This window comes from Barbus barbus (genome assembly GCF_936440315.1).
Source record: "Barbus barbus genome assembly, chromosome: 12".
In the NCBI taxonomy this organism is placed as follows: domain Eukaryota; kingdom Metazoa; phylum Chordata; class Actinopteri; order Cypriniformes; family Cyprinidae; genus Barbus; species Barbus barbus.
Window position 1 is genome coordinate 10,173,430 of NC_136740.1, and position 24,585 is coordinate 10,198,014.

At 37.7% G+C, this 24,585-nt stretch overlaps 1 pseudogene across 1 annotated transcript in view; it reads right to left on the reverse strand.

The window, feature by feature from the left end:
• Window positions 1-1,016: 1,016 nt before the first annotated feature.
• The window catches only part of LOC306877618 (carboxypeptidase Q-like), a 43,591-nt pseudogene continuing 20,022 nt past the window's right edge, over window positions 1,017-24,585 (reverse strand). The window contains exons 4-7 of the transcript XR_013785859.1: window positions 13,844-13,955; window positions 11,818-11,909; window positions 8,894-9,094; window positions 1,017-1,177 (exon numbers count right to left, since the gene is read on the reverse strand). The product of XR_013785859.1 is annotated as a carboxypeptidase Q-like (transcript). The remainder of the gene's footprint in view (window positions 1,178-8,893; window positions 9,095-11,817; window positions 11,910-13,843; window positions 13,956-24,585) is intronic.

Sequence of the window (24,585 nt, forward strand, 5' to 3'; positions counted from 1 at the left end):
TTTAAGTGATGAAAAACAAGCCAACATGAAAATAATTTTAGCTTGTAGCTCAAGAAGTAGGATGTTGTAAATGTAATTCTCAACCTCATGTCATTCCAAACCAATTAAACTTTTGTTCACCTTCGAAACACACAAAAAGGTTTCTGTAAAGAAACTTGAGAGATTTGATGTACTCTATGTGTGCTGATCAATGTTTATATATGAATAAAAGCCTGAATTAAATCTGTTCATCATATAAAGCTATTGTGTCTCTTCAGTAGACTTGGACTAAACTGCTTTAAACTGCTAATTCATTTGGATTTCATTTCATTTAACAATGTGTTAATGAACTTTTTGAAGTGTTAATGTTCGGTGGAGTGGATTTTCAATGGAAGCAAAGAAATCTCTCGGGTGGATGATTGTCATCTAACCCTTTAATAACAATGTCTGTGAAAAAAGAGGAAGAATGACTAAAAAGTAGCATATCCATTACTTTTTGTTTATTTGTTTTAGGAAAGGAGAACTAGGCTTAGTTTCCAAAGGAAATCAGATGTTCTGATGACTAAGACATATTCAGTTTGTGGAAAATGACATCATAATAGCATCACACTGTTTGTCACTGTTTACATGAAATTGTGAAGCCAAGACTTCCCAAGCTAATTTTAGTCACAGATGCTGGATCTTTATTCATAGATTTTTTTTGTTTGTTTGTTTGTTTGTTTTAATGTAATTTTATTATGGAATATGACTCACTTATTTTTACAGAATTAACTAATCAATTAATAAATTATGAATAGAAATTACAATTTCACATTATAAAACTAAAAAAGAAAATGAAATAAGAAATAACACAAGTATCAAAGTAGCAGTATATATTACATGACAGTGGAGTGATCAGGAGTGTACCTGAGGTTATGATGAAGTCAAATCACAAAAAATGTCTCCGGCTGATAGAGAATTCTCAAGGTAATGGTGTGATCGACCGACTGCTATAAGCTGATGGACAGGCGTTTGTTCAGTCGTTTGTGAGTGAGTCGCTATCTGGGGAGCATTTCCTCCAGGTCAGCGACCACATAGGCCACCACGGCCCAAACAGCAGAACACAAGTTCATCTTCTCTGGGTTTTGGCCGCTCATTGTGTCACCGTCGCTGTGGTGGAACCAGAAGTACCTCTGGTCTGCAGTGTGCAGGCTGGCGCCTAAGAAAAAAGATACATAATGAACAGAACTGAAATGGTGTGATTCTGTGTTTCATATGTGTGAAAATTGTCCTTCTGCCTTAGAATATTAAATAGTCTGGCTTACGTCTGCTCTTTAAAATAGTTCACCCAAAAATGAAAATTCCATCGTCATTTACTCACCCACGTTCCAAACACACATTCTTTTCAATGCAGTTATATAAAAATTATTACCTCAAATGTTCTGAAGCCATATGATAGCGTTTTATAAGAAACAAATTATGGAAGCTTGTTTGTGGAATAAAAAAATAAAAAAGGTAATTGTGACTTTCTCACAATTCTTTGAAGTCTGAGTTCACAACTCAATTTTTTTTTTTCTGCCACAGAATTAAAAAAGTAAATAAAAAATGTAATTGTGACTATATCTCACAGTTCTGACTGTACTACGAGATATAAACTCAGATATAAAGATATAAAAATCAGAATCGTGAGATAAAATGTCGCAATTACCATTTAAATTTTTTCTTTCTGGTGAAAATGGGCTTGCATAACAAACAGACATGGTTTTCTGAAAATCATAAATTCCAAGCTACTATATGTAGTTACCATATTTTCCGGTACAAAAGTGCCATTTTTATCATCTGAACTGTGCTGCAATTTAAATATTAAATTGACTTATATAATAAAAATAACATTTGGATTTGTACAGTGCATTTTCCATACATCGATAGTTTCATTTGCCTTTAAATAAATTTCTTTGGACTTGCCATTTAATATAAATGCCACAATATTTTATTTGTTTTATACTTTTTTTTTATAACGTATGTAAATGTCAGCAGATAGACACAGGACACAGAGGTAAGTGCAATAAAATCAACAGGTTTATTGAGTAGTAGCAGAGGGGAATTAGATGAGCAGAATGTCCAGGTAAGCAGGCGGGGAATGGGAATGTCTCTAGGGCTTATCGGAGTGTGCTTTTTCCTTTTCCAGGGGATCCGGAGGTAACAGTGGAGCGTGGAGATGGTGGAGAACAGGGATAGGAACACTGGAGCAACTGGTAAGTAGACAAAAGGTAAGTGGGTCAGGTAGTCAACAATGAATGTTTGAGAACAGACAGTGAGTGAACGGGAGGAGTGCAGGGATATAGTGCTGCAGATTAGTGCTGACAGTTGGCGGTGATCAGAAATCAGGGAATTGGCATCTGTCGTTGGTGGAGACTGCGGTGACTCTCTGACAATACCCACTCCACAAGGAGCGGCTCCTGACGCCCTATTACGGCGACGGGGTCGGCCATGGCCTCTGGGTGTGGGACGGTCAGGGTGGTACTGGTGAAACACGGCCGGGAGAGAGGGATCCAGCACATCGTCCCGGGCCACCCAGGATCTTTCCTCCGGCCCGTATTCCTCCCAGTCAATAAGATATTCCAGGCAACCACCCCGTCGCAGAGAGTCCAAGATGTCCTGTACCCTGTAGACTAGGGGCTCCTTGATGATCTCGGGAGCAGGAGGTACTGCAGGCTCGTCAGGTTCTGTGACAGAGGGAGAGACAGGCTTGAGGAGTGAGACATGGAATACTGGATGGATACAATACCGTGCAGGGAGTTGGAGACGGAAGGTGATCTCATTTTTCTGCCTCTCGATGGAAAAGGGACCGATATAGCAGGGACTCAGCTTCCGGCAGGGCAGGTGGAGACGCAGATCCCGGGTGGAGAGCCAGACCTCATCTCCAGGATGATAGATGGGGGTAGCAGACCGACGGGCATCTGCATAGGTCTTGTGTCTCTGCACTACCTGCTGGAGTTGAACATGAGCTCTCTCGATCGCTTGGAACCAGTGTTCAACGTCCAGGGAAACAGAGGGGGTTGGTAGCAGAGTATGCACTGGAAAGGGGTCAGGCTTGCTTGAGGGAATTTTGTGCATACTCAGCCCACGGGAGGAAGCGGTTCCATCTGTGCTGGTTGTCATGACAGTAGGCCCGGAGATATCTCCCAATCTCCTGAATCTTCTGCTCAGTCTGGCCGTTAGTCTGGGGGTGATACCCTGAGGAGAGACTGACGGTGACATCGAGGAGTTTGAAGAATGCCTTCCAAACACGGGAGACAAACTGTGGCCCACAGTCGGAGACATCTTCCGGGATGCCGAAGGTGTGGAAGAGATTATGGAAGAGGGCCTCTGCTGTTTCGAGGGCTGTGGGTAAACTCCGGAGGGGAATTAACTTGCAGGCTTTGAAGAATCTGTCAACTGCAATGAGTATGCAAGTATAACCTTCTGACTTGGGGAGATCTGTGATGAAGTCAACTCCAACGTGGGACCAGGGGCGATGTGGAATGGGACTAATTTTCCGGTGGGTAAGTGATGTGGAGTCTTGGAAATGGCGCAGACTGAGCATCCACAAACGTACTGGGAGACATCCCGGGCCATACTGGGCCACCAGTACAGAGTTTGGAGGAGCGAGAGAGTACGCTGGCTGCCTGGGTGTCCAGAGCCTGGGGAAGCATGCAGGGAGCCCAGAAGGGAAGTCATCAAGGAGGTGGGCACATAGGTTTTGCCCTCTGGGCCTCCCAGTGGAGCGGGTTCAGTGATGGAGGCGATGCGGATCTGTTCATCCAGGGCCCACCGGATGGGGCTCATAAGGACGGTTGGAAGGAGTATGGGTTTAGGTGTGGAGGGTTTGTCGGGGGCATGGATACGTGAGAGGGAATCTGCCTTGACATTCTTATCTCCGGGTCGATACGTGATGGAAAACTGGAACCGGATGAAGAAGAGGGCCCAGCGAGCCTGCCGGGGGTTTAACCTCTTAGCACTTCGGCGATATTCCAGGTCTTTGTGGTCAGTGATGACCGTAAAGGGGTGTTGAGCTCCCTCCAGGCATTGTCTCCATTCCTTCAGCACCAGTTTAATGGCGAGCAGCTCCCGATTTCCAATATCGTAGTTCAGCTCCACTGGGGAAATCTTCCTAGAGAAGTAAGCGCAAGGGTGGAGTCGGGGAGGCTCTCCGTGGTATTGAGACAGCACTGCTCCCACTTCGTGGCTGCCTGTCTGCTGAAATTGCCTGAGGATCCCGAGTCCACGAGGGCGGGTACTGAAATGAAATGACGTGGGGTGAGCAGTTGTACCGTTAGCAGTGGTAGGGTAGAGATAGCAGGCTCCAATTGGAGGGTACTCACCTCTGGGCATGGGGGCGAGAGGGGCACACCCGAATGAAGTGCCCGCAGAACTCTGCAGTAGAGGCACAGCCCCGTGGCGAGACGTCGAGCGTGCTCAGTGCGTGAGAGGCGATTAGTATCCATTTGCATAGGTTCTGGTACCGGAGGACAGGCAGCTGGTAAGGACAGAGAATGAGCGGTTATGTACGGCTGACAAGCCGTGAGACGTTGGGAGATCTTAACGGCCTTCTGCATAAAGCTCTCCAGACCGACAGTGTCATCATAGATCGCCATCTGGGCTCTGATCTGTGGATCCAAGCCCTGACGGTAAGCAGTGAGTAGCGCTGCCTCGTTCCATCCACACGAGGCCACACGAATCTCCCTGACGGAGGCGGATGAGTTGGTTGGCAATGGAGAGCGAGCCGGTGGATACGCCGAAAACCTCCTTCAAGTGGGAAGAGAAAGCATCGAAAGAGTTAATTATAGTGGACTGTGAGTTCCAGATGGTTCGTGCCCAGAGCAATGCCCATCCGTTTAGCAGGGAGATCAGGTAGGCAACTTTAGCCCGTTCGCTGGAAAATTTATGGGATTGCATCTCTATGTAGAGTGAAACTTGGAGTAAAAGAAAAAAAAAAAAAAGCTACATTCAACTGCCTCACCCGAATAGTTTGCAGGGATGGCCATGGGACTGACAGAGGCAGACTGAGGGTGTGTGACTGGAGAGAGAGCTGTTCGAAGAGCGCTGACCAGCTCTTCAAGGGGGATCCGCAGCGGCCGGGTTCAGAAACTCCAGTCGTCGGTTCTGGTCTGGTCTTCTGTCAGCAGATAGACACAGGACACAGAGGTAAGTGCAATACAATCAACAGGTTTATTGAGTAGTAGCAGAGGGGAATGAGATGAGCAGAATGTCCAGGTAAGCAAGCGGGGAATGGGAATGTCTCTAGGGGCTTATCTGAGGGTGAATGTCCTTTTTCAGGGGATCCAGAGGTAACAGTGGAGCGTGGAGACGGTGGAGAACTGGATCGGTGGAGAACAGGGATAGAACACTGGAGCAACTGGTAAGTAGACAAAAGGTAAGTGGGTCAGGTTAGTCAACAAGGAATGCTTGAGACCAGACAGTGAGGGAGGAGTGCAGGGATATAGTGCTGCTGATTAGTGCTGACAGGTTACGTTGATCAGAAATCAGGTGATTGGGATCTGGTGAGTGTCGTTGGTGGAGACTACGGTGATTGTGGTGACTCTCTGACAGTAAACATATGTAAACTTTTTTTTTAAAACTGGTATTTTTCATTAATCTGAATATGATGATATAGTGTGACTGATATGACTTATTTGGTTTTTCCTTTTTCTTCTCTCAAAAATGCAATTTTGAACCGGTGTGACTTATAATAAAATGCAGCTTATTTTCTGGAAAATACAGTCTGTCAAATATCTGATCAAATATTTATTTTGAATCAGATCTGAATGATTTATTCACTTATTATATGCATCTGGTTCACAGTTAACAAATTTAATGGTCATAGTATCTGATTGGAGGGGAATATTATCAATTTCATTCAGTTTCTCACGCAAAGCTATCGTATAGCTCTAGAACACTGGGAATATAACACGAGTGACATCAACCAATTTTATTAATTTATGGTGCTTTTGTGTCGTATTTGAAACTTGAAAGCTCCAGGCCACTTTCATAGTAACAGCATGAAAAAAAAAATCTCTTCAGAATTTTGCTTCTTGCATTTCACTGAAAAAGGAAGTCGTATGAGTTTTGAATGACATGGTGTGTAATTTACCATTAATTTTGGAACCATTACAAAACGACTGCAAGCTATTATTTTTGTTTAGTTTTAAACTCTGAATGGGTTTTCATATTCCTAGGCCTTGATCCAAATGACGCTGATGACAAGCTGACCACGGCAGTGACTCATTAACACAGCATCACTCATGCAAAATCATTTTAAGATCAGTGTGACATAAACATTCCCAAAAATGTTTTCTATATCCCACTGCAGGCCTCATTCTCTTTGTTTGGAGGAGCAATAGAATCCAGAATGCATGTGGTTGCAGTTAAAGCCTCTTTGCCTGCCATCTATTTCTGTACTGATCCCATATGTGAACAGGCACCAGCCACAAGATTCTTTATTCCCCTGGAAATTCAGGGACAGAGTTTTGTTTGACCTTAGAAGGGTGCTTGGTGAGGCATTGCTTATTCTCTGCCGTAGAATCAATAGTGTGAGGTGTATGGTGCAGTGAACTGAAAAAAAAATGCACAGGGTTGAGGCTATGTTCCAACAAACCTCCAATATAAACGCAACTATCAGTACGGTTTTTAAAACATCTATTTGGTTTTATATTTAAACTTTTTTTATTTACACTAAATGCTACTGTTAAAATGAGAAAATGAAAAAAAAAATCTGTTGAAATTATTTATCTGTCTGTCTGTCTGTCTAAACATCTATCTACCCTACTGTTCAAGTTTGGGGTCAGTAAGACTTTTTAAAATTAAATTAAAACTTTTTTCAACAAGGATGCATTAAACTGATTGAAATAAATTGACTCTTATCTTGTTACAAAATAAATTATATTTCAAGTAAATGCAGTTCTTTTCTTTTCACCTATTCATCTATTCACCTATTCATCAAAAGATATATATTATGGTTTCTGCAAAAATATTAAGCAGCACAATTGTTTTCAGCATACAGTAGATAGTAATAAAACGTGTCTTGAGCACCAAATCAGCATATTAGAATGATTTCTGAAGCATCATGTAACACCGAAGACTGGATTAATGATGCTGACATTTCACCATTGCAATCACAGGAATAAATAGAATTTGAAACATATTAAAACAGAAAACAGTTATTTTATATTATTATGCAATTATATTAATTGTAATGATAATTTTTGATCACATAAATGCAGCTTTGCTGAGCTTAAGAAACTTGCAGTATCCAAAAAGAGACAATAATTTATCAAACTCTTATTCTGCTTTTGATTTTTTTTTATTATTACTGACTGCACCGTTAACACTCTACCAGATAAATACCCATAATACTACATCACATCTGCGGTACATTCTACAATACAAACCATATCAAGCTCTGCTTTTGAGTTGGTAAGCTGCCATGACTGTAACAGAAACCATCTTAACTTACATTTAACTTGAGAGAAGCTGTTGAAAAGCAATGCCAAGATTTCATGTTTGAATTTGCAGCTTTGTCAAGGGGAAAAACTGCAGAGCAACTTGTGATTACACATCAAATGCAGCACAAAATCTTCTGTTGTTGGAAAACAGAAACCAGCTCAAGTTGCTCTGTGTTGCTGTGGCTGTTTAGACAGCTGTGAGGGTGATTCATTTGTTTACCATGTTGGCTTTAAACTTCAGCGGAATTTCGCCATACATTTCTACATGCCTCCTGCTGCGTTCATTTTTCCTGCAGTGATGTCATAGTCAATTCATCTGATAACACTGTGTGCAGTGCAGCGAGGGAACAACCGATCCTCTTGTGTGCCGCAGTTCATTGGTGGTTAAAGCAATCAGACTGGTGACTACAGACATTAATGAGATTTATCCATTCTAATGCTCAAGTAATTTAATATGATGATGGGAGAAGGCAGTATAGCTGCCATGCGTGACTTTTCACAAGAGCTAATGACTGCTTATACAGTGGGGTCTCAGAGTCTGAAATCACATTGTGAAGCAAGAACAAAGAAAAGTTATGACAGAAAATGAGCACCAAATATGTATATTTCTAGGTCACTAAATCAAATGTAAGCAAATCTGTGACACAGAGCAGGCAAGGTACAAAAGGTTAGATATTCTTGCCAGAAAACGAAGCTCTTTGGAGCATGCTGGATGACGTGAATTGTTAAATCATGTTCATTTTTTACTGTACAACTTTTTACTTTTTTATGCTAAGGACAAATGAAAGAAAATAAAGGAAAAACTCATTAAATTTGAAAAATGCAAAGTGGAAGTATCTTCAGGACTTCTGAATCCCACTGTAACTGTTAAATCAGAAAACTGCAGAGAAGACACTCTGGTGCTACAATTTTTCTTTGGAAAAATTGAAGATACTGGTCACGGTTTGTCATTTTTAATAGCAATAGAAACGATCAATAGTCATAAAAAGCAAACTCTGCCAGTTTTCTGAGTGTGAAAATATTAAATGATACACTACATTGCACCTGTCCGAATCTGCTCCTGGGGGTTATGTGAGCGCTTTTCACTTCTGCCAAGTTTCCCAAGCTTTTCAGAGCCAATTTCACAGATCATTGGCTGAACTCAAACAATTAATGCAGTTCTTTTAGTCATTAGACTGCTGAAGTCCATTGCAGTTTGTATGAGGGAAGGAAAAAAAAAAAAAAGAGTATAAATTAAACACATTACAGGTGTATAACCATGTTTGCTTAGTGAGTGGCATCTTAGCTTAAAAAATGATAAAAGATGATAAAAGCAAATATAAAAAGTATACAATTTTCAAACTATCATTTTCTGTGTTCACAGTAGAAAGAAGGTTTGGAATGACATGACAGTCAATAGTCATTTTCAAATTTTCAAGATCCCGAAATGAATTCTGCTAGATGAAACTGACCTGGAACCCCAGCCTTCAGCCACATGTTAATGTCTGTTCCCTCTCCATGTTCTTTAAGCAATGTGACATTGATGGGAGCCAACAGTTTCATCACCTCCTTCATGATTGCCCAAGCTTTATCACTGCCAGTGAACTGCAGTCCCAGAGACTGAAGGTGCCCAGATCAGACTCCATTACCAGGTCAAAGTTCGAGATGTTTGCCTTAGGAGAAGTGGAAAAGAAGTCACCACAAAAATCAGAGTAGAAATATACAAAAGAAAAAAAAGCTATTCTATTCTATTGAGGAACATAATTAGCCTTTTTCACACTTCATTTAAAGTGCCGGCGCGAACATAGCCTGTATTATTTCATATCAAATTGCGAAAGAAACTACGAACATGCAATGTCGTGATCAGTTAAGTCATGAAGTTACCAAAAAGGCGATTAAAGCTGCCATAAAACTGTGCATGCATGTAATATGTTATATACTGTATGAGTTACATTAAAAATATGTCTCTGAAATGGTTTTCAAAACTGTCCTGGAACATCCTAGCACTGTCTCCCTTATCTAACACACTCGATTCAACTCGTCAGCACATTAGAAGAGACTGAAATGGGTTGGCCTTAATATGAAAATACGATGCGTGTCAAATCCGCGTCATGTTCGGTAGCGGCAGCTCTTAAAGAAATAGAAGCCAAAACAACCTAATAACCAGCTGCTGTGATGTCTGTTCATCAAGAACAAAAGAAAAAGAGGAAATCAATAACTTTTATAGTTTTAAGGATTCATCTGTATTTATTTGAGAATTTAGTGTTTGATAACTTTATTTAATTTCTATTATAATGGGTTTATGTGAAGATTGTTTTAAGTTCACTTAAATTATAAGTTATTTAAGTCTAATAAATGAATTGATAGCTCTTAATTATAATGTAATGTAGAATGGCTATCCACAATTTTTTTTATGTATTTTTTTAATGATGGTTGGTTTCATTCTCAACTGTGAATTGCCTGCCCAAGTCATACAAAGTTCTACCAACTATCTAAATAATTGGATGCAATACAGTAAAAAGTTGGGTCAGTGGCCAAAACGCAGCATTTGAATCCTGCTTGGCCTGTAACCACCACTCTCTGGTCAGAATCCAACCTCATAAAATAAAACCGAAATCCCATGGCAGTGCACAGATACAATGGAGATTAAAGTCCAACTGCTGGCTAAATTATTCCATACCATAAAGTATCACTTTACAGCACACAGATCTGACAAATATGGTTTATTGTATTGTTCGGTCCAAGTAAAACATTATTGACAGAAATAAAAGCTAAATGGATGGGTGCCACAGCACTTGGGTTTGTGTGGGAAATTTCGGCCAATTTGCTCCTCCTGCTATAAATAGGATCAACTCTAAGAGTACTTTCACCATTAAAACAGAAACCACAGAAACCTGGTAAAACCTTTTTGTTAGATTCCGTAACCCAAGACAGTAAAATAAGCCATTTAAATTATTCTAAACAGAACTAATTGTGAGGCTTTCAGGATAAAAGAGAAAATCCATCCAATTCTTTGATGAAAGATTTAAAAAATGCTCTCAAGGACAAAAGAGCACTTATATAACAAACAGAGCAAAATGTGTTTACTTACACATGCATCTATTAACTTTCTGAAACATTCTGTGCTTAACTGACATTTGCAACCAGTTTTCAAAATACATAAAACATGCCATAGATTGTTAGTACAGACAACTCAGATGAGCTGTGGCACATTCGAGAACAAGGATGTCAAACTCCTAGAAGGTCACAGCTGTGTTGGACTAATAACTAATAACTAATATTGGGGTAAACATATATGGAATTCACTAATCGCATTCACTTTAGATTACATATGCAGTACAAGGTGAGTGTCCATGATAAATTATAGAAAAACATCTTTCAAAAAAGCTTCTTAGATAGAATTCTTTGTATTCATGTTGGTTTCATATGGTTTTGAAAGTTTTGCAAGAAAAGTTTCAATATGATGACTATAAAATATCATGAGGTGTAAATTATATAAATCATTTAATTTCATTTAAAATGAATGAATTCAGTCACACTTTATTTTAAGGTCCAAATCTCATATATATACATATACAAGCCAATATGTTAATAATAGGCATGCTAATAAGCAACTAGTGAGAATTGGTCCTTATACTAAAGTGTTACATTTAATTCACATCATTAGATTTTTAGTTGCACCACGTGACATTTTACTGCCTGAAATAACCTCAACTTGTCATAGAAAAGGTCAAATTATTTGATTCTCTGAAAGACTTATTGACCTTGACACATTGTCATAAGGATCCACAGGGGTCCTCTCTATGATCATTTTCCCTGCATGTTTCTGTGTGTTGCTTCAAGTTTTTATAATAATAATAATAATAAGAGATTATGCCAAACTACTTAATAAGGTTTTCTTTTCAAGATATTATGGAAAACTGAACAATGAAGAAAAAAATATATATAATAAACTAATTACTGCTCTTGGATTTATAATTGGCTTAATAATGAACTAACTAACTAACTCACAATAATCCACCTGAAGCCAAACATGAACAAATTTAGGCATAAAAAAGGAAGAGGAATTGTAAAACTTATTTAAATCAAATACATTTAATTAATATTAATGCATCACAGGCAATTTCATAATAATTTAGTGGAAACATAAATTAACTAATGTATTACTTATCTTCACATATAATTAAATTAGCTATGTTAAAGCTGTAAGTTGTGAGCTACTTGCAACAAATTAAAGATTGTACCTGTGCCGGTGTATATAAAAATAGAACAGTACAAATATTCATTTCAATATAATAAATTAACTTAATTAACATAATTACATCTTCAAATATTCAACACCCTTGTTCTAAATCCTCCAACAGAACATAAGTGTTAGTATGATAGGGAAGTGTACTTTGTGCTGTTGGAAGTACTGAGCAACTCCCACCCCGCCTGGCTCCTCTGCGGACCACAGCATCGTCCTCAGTGTTCTTTTGGGACGCAGCCCTGGGGACCCAAGCAATCGACATTATGAGCTAACCACTTAATATTTCAGAATACATTTTCATAATGCAGCCACTGTAATATTGCTTCACTGGATAAGATCAAGGTTAGTCACTTTCTTCAATCTGATCTTTAGCAGAAAAGGACAAGAGAAGATTACATTTATTTTTAAAATAAAAGTGTATATGTAAGGTCAGGTTGACACATCAGAGACGGCATGCTGACATATCAGGGAAGGCAATGCTAGATGATCCTGGCTGTCCAGACAGTTGCATACTGGGCACTTGATAACTTGTCTGTACTTCCTGCAGAGTGGAATCTGTGAGAGATATTTTTGGGCTTAATTGTGTTGGGCTTTCTCGATGATCCAGGTGGGAGAGCTGTCCGTATGTGCATCCATCTCCTGAACTGCAAGGTATACATGGGAAAACTGGTCAATGTGTCCAAGTCAAACGGCACAGAAGAGGATGTGGCCAAGAGAACGTAATATATACAGAACATGAGGCTAATACGAGTAGATTTATGGATTCTGAGCAAATAGCTCACACTGTTGCAATAATAAAAAACGTGCATAGTAGAAACATAGCCAAGGACTCGATGAACTGAACGTTGTTGTTGAGCATTTAAAATGTTGCAGAGAATGCTTACTCTACCAGCAGTGAAATTAATCATGTTGTCTGTGGTTATTGTGCACCATTATAGCTTTATTTTGCCAGTGTTTGTGGACGCCCATTGCCAAGAAAAAGGTATTAAATACAAATGAGCACAACCCTCAGTACTGCCTGTGCAATAAAGCAACAATAGAGAGGAGAGGGGCCAAGAGACTCACACCGCATTGCATATTGACACTCAGCAGGAATTTTAATAATCTCCATTATAACAGAACACTCTCTATATACTGCAATGCTTCTACAGCACTTGCCCCCAAAAATAATATGCATACAGTCTGAACTAAAACTTCTTCCAAACACTAATCTTTTACAATTATTTAAAAATAGTAATTAAAAATACTAAAATAATATAATGAGTTTTAATTTATTTTAAATATGCATTAAACATGTATTTTCAGGGAATACTTCATGGCTAATTTTAGAAAAATATATACAGTGGCATTGTGAATTTAAAAATTAAAATTCTGTCATCATTTGCTCACCCTCAAGTAGTTCCAAACCTGTATGAATGTCTTTGTTCTGCCGAACACAAATGAGCCACATTTGGTTTTCGACCATTGGAAATGGGTAAAATTCAACGATTTTCACATGGAGACGCACAGAGATCCCCACGTCTCTGGGACAAAACCAAATAACCTTAAAAAAATGAAGATACCAAAATAAAAGTCTGTTATGAATCTGAAACTAAAACCATATTGAGACACAGACATGCACAGACATCTGGGATGGATGGATGATGGATGAATGAATACATACACACACACACACATACATACTGTACATACTCGGAAAAGCGCCTTTTCACCATTTTTTAACTGTCAGCATTGGCACATAATGCAACAAGGATAGCTAAAGTCAACAGATTTGACTAATAAACCATCCGTCTCGGTGTAAAAATAACACAATGATGCTGCCATCTTTCTAAATTAATTTTCTCCCCCTGTAATTTGGCTCAAATCTCAAGTGAAAATTGTCATTTTGACCGCCCTTCACAAATTAGTGGATAACTAATTAGTGGATAAGCAAATATTCATCCATGACATTTAATATTTTGGCTTTAATCGCTATTTATGTTTGTCTTTCATCAGAATTTTTTTTTTTAACTAAATCAAACAATTTAGCCTGGAAAGCTTCTGAGAGTGGGTTGAATGACCCTATAACTTCTCTCATGTGTATATATCAGTCCCTGGGAGCTGTATATAACTAAATATTTAGTTATGTGACAGAGAGGGGTTCTCAAAATGTTACCATCTTCACAGGTCTCACCTAAGTCTCTGATCAAAGAAAGTGCTTCCCAGGAAATGGCGACCCTGCCTCCATCATCCATAGCGCCCTGGCCCACGTCCCAGCTGTCCAGGTGACCACTGAGCAGCACCACCTAAAACAGAATCAGAGCAAAAGCATACAAATTAATAGTCAAATAAATAATTCATAACATATTTTCTCAGCATTGTGTCCTTGTTTTTTTTCTTTTTATAGTTACACAACTGTTTATTCATGTATAAAACATAACAGACTGTAAAGGGAAAAAGGCATCCTGGCAACCTTTTCCAGATGTTGACTGTCAGTTTTAATGCATCTTGTCAAACCCAGGCCACAGTGAAAGCCTTTAAACTGATGCTCTAGATTAGATTTAAACTCTAAACATCCTCCTCTCATAGTTCTAACACTGGCTAAATATATATCTCTACTCCACTGAGAGAATCTTCTATCACTTTACATCCACTTTCGGCAAAGCTGCAAAAACGTACAATATAGCTTACAAATAATGCTCTCCAATTTAGTTTTATACTGTCAATATGCCGTTCATACAATAGCCTCCCAAGGGGTGGTCAAATTTTGTGGCAATAAACATACTGAATGCTTTTAAAACTCATGAACATTTGGGGAATAAAGCTCAAAAGAAGTCTGTTTTTGAGACTCGCCTCAGTTAAGTGAGGATTCTCCAGTTGATTTGTCAGCTATCTGCCGACAGCATCCCGTTGGCAAATATACAAATGCTGTCTGGACATCCGCCAGTCAGCTACAAGCCCACTCCCTCCAAATGTATTTCTGAATACTGTGACAGATTTTGTCTATACCGTGTCATGTTGTTGTCAGTCTCATGACAGATTAACACTCCCAACAGCATCATGAGAAAAGGCTAACGGTAATCTATGCCAACCATCTGTGAGTTACAACGGGTGAACTCTAAAGCACCAGCCAACGTGCCAATAGCAAAAGTACAAAAACATTCTGTAGTGACTGTTCTTTTGTGTTGAACAAAATTTACTGTGAGATTTGTGCTTTCATGATCAGACACCAGAAACACAGATGGAAACGTCTAGGTGGAAACAGTTCAGACTGTTCTTCAGTGCTGCTGAATTATTAAACAGGAGACAAATCGGGTCATTATTTTGTCATCCTTGTGCCATTTAAAACCCGAATGATGTTGCTTTTTTAATTTTGAAGACATTTTGAAGAATTTTTTACAGTATATACAAAAAAGCTGCTAATGGCAGCTATCAAGCTTCAAAAAGCACAAAGAGCATCATTAAATTAGAGAATATGACTGTTGCGCAATTTGTCAAGTCTACTAAATTCATAAAGTGAGCAAAAGAGTAATCCAATAATCTTCCCTTCTATAACGCTTTGAAATGTCATTCATATTTGTGTGTAAACTTGAGTCAAAATGGCTTGTAAAAGTCAAAAATACACTAGCATTCAAAAGTTTGGGGTGTGATTTTTTGTTGTTGTTTGGAAGACATAAATACTGATATCATCATGGATTTATTTTACTGAACAAATGTGACAGACACAATTTTTATTTCAAATCAAATCTGTTCTTTTCACCATAAATATTAAGCAGTACAACTTACTTTGTACACTGATAATAAAAAGAAATGTGCACAAAATCTGCATATTAAAAAGGTTTCTGAAGAACCATGTGACACTGAAGAATGGAGCAATGGCTGCTGAAAAATCAGCTTTGCTATCACAGAAATAAATTGCATTTTAAAATCTATTAAAATAGAAATCAGTTATTTCAAACGGTAATAATATTTCATAATATTGCTGTTTTTATTGCATTTTTTACCAAATATATCCAGCCTTTGAGACTTCTAATAAGAGATTTCTTTCAAAAATATAAAAAAATCTTTCCAACCCCAAATGTTTTAATATTATAAATAATAACAAATAAATGAATAATAATGAATTAAACAGATCAAATAACACTTTGAGTAAATAATGGGTAAATAAAGATTTTTTAATTATTGAGTGAAATATTCATTGACATTCCTTCAAGAAAACAGTCACTGGTAACCAGAAATGTGGAAGTAAATGTGGTATAATTTCCAGCATTACACAGAATCAAGAACATCTAAAAGCTTTACGTCAATGCACAAAATCAATGTAAAACGTTGTGTAACTTCTGGTAATTTCTGTAATCCTCTTCAAAGCCAGCTCACAAACAGAAACTATTTTCCCCTTCTTTCAAGTACAAAATACAAACAAACAAAAAGTAAACCAGATTTCTTCAGAGACTGATGTTAGACCGGCACTGTATACATTACTGGTTTGGCAGGAGGACCGGCTTAATTTGATGTGGTCCTGAAATATGGAATTGATGGATTAATCTAAACACGTTTTTATTCATAACAGAAAATAAAAATATTTTTCTAATTGCAGTTTTGGTTTTGAATATATTTCAGACTAACTAGTCTAGTGATACTGACAGCATAACCATGCTGTTTGGCCAAACGCCTATGTGAAAGAGGAAAAACAAAACAAAAAAGACCCAGGAACAGGCCAAAAAAAGCACAGAGAAGTTTAGTAGTACTGAGACAAAGAGAGATCTGTCTCCAGATTCAACTTAACTTCCTAATAACTATGTGACAGGGTGGAATGTAAGGGCTGACTGACCTAATAATTAAACACTATCATGTCACCGTTAATGAGCTCTGACAGGATGAGGCTATTAATTACGAAGCACTGAAATATGAATGAGGGAGTGAAATTAAGAGAGTGCACAGGGAGAGGATGAGTTGAGGCTAATGAGCCCGCTATCCAAGGGGAGTCATACTGAAACACACATTCAATATTCTGCAGTAAATCTGGACCAGACAGGGGCCAAAACCTATAACTAGCTGAACAATCAAGATGTGTAAATGAAAATGAAAACACATGCTAATCAAATTAATGTAGCCGCAGCTTGATATTTGGAATGAAATCGTATAGTGATCCAAAAAAAAAAAAAAAGGAGTAGGCTTAGTTTTCATTTAAATATCAAATGTCGATGTAGACATCTGATACAAATGTAAATACAAACTACTGTATCAAACCAAGAAGCACACCAGTCGCCATTTTTAAGAATGAAATTATTCTTAATTGCTTTTTTTTTCTTACGTTCTAATGTAAGAATAAAATAAAGAATAATTCGTATTCTGGATAGTTCAACACAAAAGAAGATATTTTGCGACTTCCAAAGTAGGAAAAAATACTATGGACGTCTTTTGTCTTCAACAGAAGAAGAAAAATAATATCATACAGGTTTTGAACAACAGTAAATGATGACAAAATGTTTCATTTTTGAGTGAACTATCCCTTTAAGAATTGATTTATCTGTTCTAAGGATAAATGTGGGAAGAATTTGAATTCCTGAAAATATATATATATTCTTTTTTTCATAATTTTAAGTTAGGATAAAGTTAGGATAACTTGTCTTAAATCTCTAAAGGTAAGATGTTTCATGATTTTATTGAGTTGTTTCAAATACAGTATTAAGCGTTACAACATAACACCGGGTACATATAATACATTTCACTCACAGTTTGGATGTGCATGAGTACTTCTAAGGAACACCAATTATAATGTAAACAAAAATAAATCATGATTAACCCTCTGGGGTCGACAAACGCGGATACAGGTTTTGTGGCAAATTTTCCTGATAAGGCAGAAATGAGCTTGAATTACTCTGCCATTTTTTGATCGTACAGATAAGAGCAATACACCATTCGAATCTGTAAGGGGTCTACTTTTATTTGTATACACTCATAATAACAACTAAACTTTGTGCTTTTGAAGAATAAAGAAAACAAACAGGATGCGCTCTCTGCCTTGTCCGTCTCCGCGAACTGCTTTTAGAAACACGTCACTAAAATGCTGCTAACATATTATTGTCGCCCAGTTTGTGCTGTTTACAGTGTTATTAGATTTTAGCCATTTATATTTTTATAAGCAACTGAAAAAAAGCACAAATGTCAGGGCATGTCGAAACTTCTCCATGCCCCCAAAACACCCTCAGACCCCAGGGGGTTAAGCACGATGTGACTTTTTGCTGAATTTAGTAACATCTCTACAAAGATGACTCATATAGAGACCTCAAAAACGTGCTGCTGAAAGCTAAATTCCTGTCAAGTCATTCACAACGGAAACAGTTTGCATGCTGCAGGCAGCACAAAAACATTTCCTTTAATATGTTTTCGTTGAATTGATCAACAACTCTATAACTACAAACCTTGTAATTTTCTTCTATAGAAAAAAAGATGTCCCTTAATTTACAATTAACTTGACTGAATCAGTGAAAAACAGTCAATTTAATATACAGTAGGTACAGTGTGGCGCTGGTTTACTGAAAGGCATACTCTAAGTACACTTTATAATAACTTTCATTAACAGCCAAAACAATTCAAATGCTTTATGGATCAATAAGTTATGTACAAATAAATTTTTATGTATTTGAAAAAAGATTGTTCACCCAAAACCGAAAATTCTATCATCATTTACTCGCACTCATGTTGTTCCAACCTTGTATGACTTTCTTTCTTTTCAAACCTAGAGAAGATGTTTTGACTGGTCTACCACAGCTAAAATACTTTCCATAAACAACAGTACTCATATTCTGACCAGCCTGGCATCATGCAAACACCTAAACGTATGTTTACCTACAATTAGACATCTCATTCTGTTTAAAAAACATTTTTCAAGTTCAAAAACATTTGTGTAACTACAGGAGATATTCTTATTTTCCCTAACTTATTAACACTGAATGTTTACCGAAAGGGAATTGTGTAATGGGGAAGTCATCATAAATACACCTTTGCATACACTGACAGACAGACAGAGGTTACACAAACTGCCCCTCATTCATTCTCTCCACCCCCTACCACTTCCTTGAACTCCATCATTGTGTGTGCAAAAAAGAGTGTAGCGTTTAGCGCAAAACCAGAGAGTGGTTTAAAGAACGTGTGGTGAGAGAATGAGCAAGCTTTAGAGAGCGGATGAGGGGAAGAACTCACTGTGAAATGAACAGACTGAACAGACTGGTGGCAAGTCAGTAAATCATTCACAAACGACCTTCAGAAGACTTTGTTTTAACTCAAATCATCATGAAATAGAAGAGGACAAAACAACTAGACAGTGATGAAATGTCTGACTAGATCCTAGAAATGTTAAAAATGCTGTTGCCTGAGGAACTGTCAGCAATGAAAAAATATTTTTTTCCCTCACTTAATTCTCTCAAAATACAGTAGATAGTACTGTTTCAAGTTTTTAGGACATTTAAAAGGAATATTCTGGGTTCAAAATAAGATAGCTCTACCACCACATATAATCTGTTACAATGTTGATTATCAGAGATACTAACTTTGACTGAGGCCTCAGTTTGTAGAGGGAAAGTTAAAGGAAAGTGGTGTGTGGCCAAGTATGGTGACCCATACTCGGAATTTGTGCTCTGCATAACCCATCCAAGTGAACATACACCTGGAGCAGCGGGCAGTTGGGGGTTCGGTGCCTTGCTCAAGGGTCTCACCTCAGTCGTGGTATTGAGGGTGGAGAGAGTGTTGGTTATTCACTCCCCCACTTACAATCCCTGCCGGACCTGAGACTCGTCCCACGACCTTTGGGTTACAAGGCCAACTCTCTGTCCATTAGGCCACGACTGCCTAAAGAGTGCACATGGTAATGAATTTTAAAGAAAAATAATAATTAAGAACTGTTTTAAGAAACTAGGCTTAGTTCAAATCAAATTTAGCCTAAATTAGTCAAATAATCATAATTAAATTACATACATTATTAACATTTTTGGAGACCTCAAAAGAAAAGTATTGAATTATTTCAGTTTAGGCAGATTAAATCATTTACAGTGGTGGTGGTGGTGGTGGTGGGGGGGGGGGGGGGTTATTTGATCCCCTGCTGATTGCCCACTGACAAAGAAATGATCAGTCTATAATTTTAATGGTTTTATTGCTGGTTTAATGGTTTATTTGAACAGTGAGAGACAGAATAACAACTAAATACAGAAAAAACGCATTTCAAAAAAGTTATAAATTGATTTGCATTTTAATGAGTGAAATAAGTATTTGATCCCTTCGCAAAACATGACTTAGTACTTGGTGGCAAAGCCCTTGTTGGCAATCACAGAGGTCAGACGTATCTTGTAGTTGGCCACCAGGTTTGCACACATCTCAGGAGGGATTTTGTCCCACTCCTCATTGCAGATCCTCTCCAAGTCATTAAGGTTTCAAGGCTGACATTTGTCAACTCGAACCTTCAGCTCCCTCCACAGATATTCTATGGGATTGGTTAGGCCACTCCAGGACCTTAATGTGCTTCTTCTTGAGTCACTCCTTTGTTGCCTTGTCCAAGTGTTTTGGGTCATTGTCATGCTGGAATACCCATCCACGACCCATTTTCAATGCCCTGTCTGGCTTCAATGCCCTGGCCCTGACGGTACATGGCCCTGTCCATCGTCCCTTTGATGAGGTGCAGTTGTCCCATCCCCTTAGCAGAAAAACACCCCCAAAGCATGTTTCCACCTCCATGTTTGTTCTTGGGGTCATAGGCAGCATTCCTCCTCCTCCAAACACAGCGAGTTGAGTTGATGCCAAAGAGCTGGATTTTGGTCTCATCTGACCACAACACTTTCACCCATCTCCTCTGAATCACTGGCAAACTTCAGACGGGCCTGTACATGTGCTTTCTTGAACAGGGGACCTTGCAGGCGCTGCAGGATTTCAGTCCTTCACAGCATAGTGTGTTACCAATTGTTTTCTTGGTGACTATGGTCCCAGCTGCCTTGAGATCATTAATAAGATCCTCTCGTGTAGTTCTGGGCTGATTCCTCACCGTTCTCATGATCATTGAAACTCTAAGAGGTGAGATCTTGCATGGAGCCCCAAACCTAGGGAGATTGACAGTTATTTTGTGTTTCTTCCATTTGCGAATAATCACACCAACTGCTGTCACCTTCTCACCAAACTGCTTGATGATGGTCTTGTAGCCCATTCCAGCCTTGTGTAGGTCTACAATCTTGTCCCTGACATCCTTGGACAGCTCTTTGGTCTTGGCCATGGTGGAGAGTTTGGAATCTGATTGATTGATTGTTTCTGTGGACAGATGTCTTTTATACAGGAAACAAACTGAGATTAGGAGCACTCTCTTAAAGGGAGCTGTATAAAAGATAAAACCTGGGAGTCAGAAATCTTGCTGATTCATAGGGGATCAAATACTTATTTCATTCAAAAAACGTACAAAATAAGCAGGGAAATTAATTATTCAAAAACAGATCTATCCATTCTTTGTAAGTGGGAAAACTTGAAAAATCGGCAGTGTATCAAATACTTATTTGCCCCACTGTATATATGTTATGCCCTGCTGTATATATATTATTATAAAATGTCAAATATTATACATTTTAAAAATGTTCTCAGTAGCCACTGTTTGTTGTATTTGATTTGTTTACTTCTTTTTGTAACAAAAGACTTTTTAACTCAATTGGTGACTGAAATTGTATTAGCATAAGACCTCTTAAAATTTTGAAATGAATGAATGAAAAACTGCTAGACAGATTCATTTGTCAGTTTATTAACTTCTAAATAAAGAAATGTAATCAGCATTTGCATGGTTTTAACTGCTCTGGAATAAATGTCAGCCAATTCTACTATACCATGCACACAACATCCCATATGCTGCTTCATGAATTCAAACACACACACACACACACACAATTCACTTAACAAATGTTAAAAAATTATCTACTGATCTGACCAGATGAGCCATTGGCAGTTTAAATCCAGCATTTATTGCATTTTATTTTTCCGCTCGTCCCAAAAGTTGCGTCTGCCAAAAATAAAGTGACTTTTTCAGGTCATGCAGCCACTCTGTGAATTGAAGAAATGAGAACAGACTGATCAAATACACAGATGTGCGTAATGAGGCAGACACCACACACTGAAGCTGTCAAATTCACTCTCAAATTCCCCAAAAACCACCGCCATCAAACACGTGCAGACCTTGATCACTTGCATTCAATTACAGAACTGGAAAGTTTTCATGTCTGAGTTGTGCCAAATGACTACAAAAGAGAACACAGAGCGCTTCCTCCAAGTTCAGATTGGACATTCTCACTAACATTCATTTTGATGGTGGTTATTATGTATTTTATTTCACGTTCCTACTAAATTGGACACTTGGAAGGTTTTTGTTCTTGTATGCCAAACCCCTAAAACCCAGAAAAACCCAGAAAAAATATTATTTTGTGTGGCAGGATATGAGGTCATCTACAAACTGGTTTCATTTCCCTTTGCCATCTCAGAAAACTGAGCCATTGATGGTTCTAGCAGTCATGGTCATGTGCAATATATTAAAGTGCTGTTGGTATTATAAGTGATTTTAACCAGTTTTAGCAAATCATTTTTAGAAATATAAGAAATGTGTGCTAGACTACAGCTTTGAATATTTTATTATCTCAAGGCTGGATGAATTTTGCAGAAACTAAATAAAATTACATAGTTTTCTTGTTTTTTTGAGAGAACATCAATGGTGCCCTAAGCAAGATTTCAGACACCTATAGCTACTGAACTGTATAATGAATTAACTCATTCAAATAGAAATTTTGATTCAGCATTTCACATTAATGGCACCCTTTTAAGGAAAAAAAAAAAGATTATAAAGTATGCCAAGATATATTTTTTATATTCTGCCAAAACCAGATGACAGTTAGGATAAGTTTATGCAAGAGGGATCTTTTCCTGAGGTAGAGGGTTATCTTAACAGTAATGAGACAAGATGGGCCACTTTCATGATTTTCAATTTTGTGCAATAACAACTAAATTAGGAAATGCTTCCATTTGGTTCCTCTAATAATGGATGATGCAGCATCATCATCATACTAACCTCATTTCTCAATAAGGTTCACATTTAGCAGTAAATGCTAGATCTTAGTATTCTTAGGTTGGATATCTTCCCTATGTTGCCCTAATTTTCTTTTTTAATAAACCAAGTAAAATTGACAGCCAGGCATTGACAGCCAGGGATCACCATGCATTTGCACTCTATAGACTAAATAAATGTTGTTTTGCAATTAAATGCTATTTACACTAAGTGAAAATAACATATTTTCTTAGTGACAGATGCTATTTACACTAAGTGCAAATAATAATGGATTCTATTTACACTTAGTGTAAATAGCATATTGCTAAGAAAATACTGCTATTTTCACTTAGTGCAAACAGCTATAGATTCTATTTGCACTATGTTAAAATAACAGGATTTTCTGCTATTTATAGTACCTACTGGCAATTATTTGCACCTCAGTATTGTAGTACATTATAAAACAGTATTCAACAGTAACATATTGAGTGTAAATTATATTTTTAATTCAAATTATTAAATGAATGCCACATTATTGGGACAATAAATCCCTCCCTACACCTACCCTAACCCTACCCGATTATTACTTTTTTACTTTTCGATTATTTCCTCTATTTTGTATTGAAAATAAATGCCTTTCCATGATATGAGATTTGAAAAGGGATAAAAAAAAGAAAAATGCTTGGCAAAAGGCAGAGTTGAACTCAATCAATCAATCGCGTCAAAAAGACCACGGCACACACTTTACCCCCTGTGCCACGGGAGCAGGTGTTTGATAATGGACCCTTTTCACAAGACAGTGATAACGTGTTTCAACGGTCATCAGGATCAAACATTTTGTAAAGTTGTTTTATATTTAGATTTTTTTTAAATTGTATGTACATTTAAAACAGTCTACTTTGGATTATATTGCCTTTGCATCAAATTACAAAGAACTAGTTATGCAAGGGTGTTTCTAATGCACCATCTATCCACCTTTTTCTTCAACGCGGAAGCCTATGGGTGAGACTTCCGGTTTATTAGCTGCTACAGGTAAATAACGAGGAAAACTGTTTGCACCATAATATGGTAAGACACACCAATTTTCAATATCAAGCAACAAAACCAACTGTTTTGTACAGCTAAACATAGCTAGACACGGATGAGACAGGAAGCTAGACCCATAGAATTTGCAAATGGTCGCGCCCATTTTTACAGCAAGAAAAAGGTGGATCGGAGGAATGGTAAATTTGGCATCGTTCTCTCTTCTTGCACTTAGTTTAAATACACTCTAATTTTTTTTTTTTTTTTAAGGTTTTTAAAATTCTCACCAAGGCTACATTTATCTGAAGAAGAAAAAAAACATAATACTGTGATTTCTGTTTGTTTGTTTTTAAAAATATTCTGTTTTAATATATTTCAAAATGCAATATATTCATATATTCATGTGATGGCAAAACCTGAATTTTGACATTATTCAAGTCTTCAGTTTCATGTGATCCTTTTTCACGATCCAGTTTTTTGATTTGCTGATTTCATGCTTAAGAAACATTTCTTATTATTTTCAATGAGAACAGTTGAGAACAGTTGTGCTGCTTTATATTGTTGTGGAAACCATTATACATTATTTTCAGGATTCTTTGATGAATAGAACGTTTATTTAAATCACTTTTGATCTGATCTGCAGGTAGTTATGTCTGAAGTGCTTGGATATAGAATACCCAGAACCTCTTTATTTTTGCTTATGGGAAATATTAAAGGCATAGTACCTAAAAGCGACCAATATTTATGTAAGCTTCTTCTTGTGGCATGTAAAACGACTATAACTAAGAATTGGCTTAAAAACAGCACTTTGAATTGTAAACAGTGGTTTGAAATCATTGAAGAAATCCTGGTGA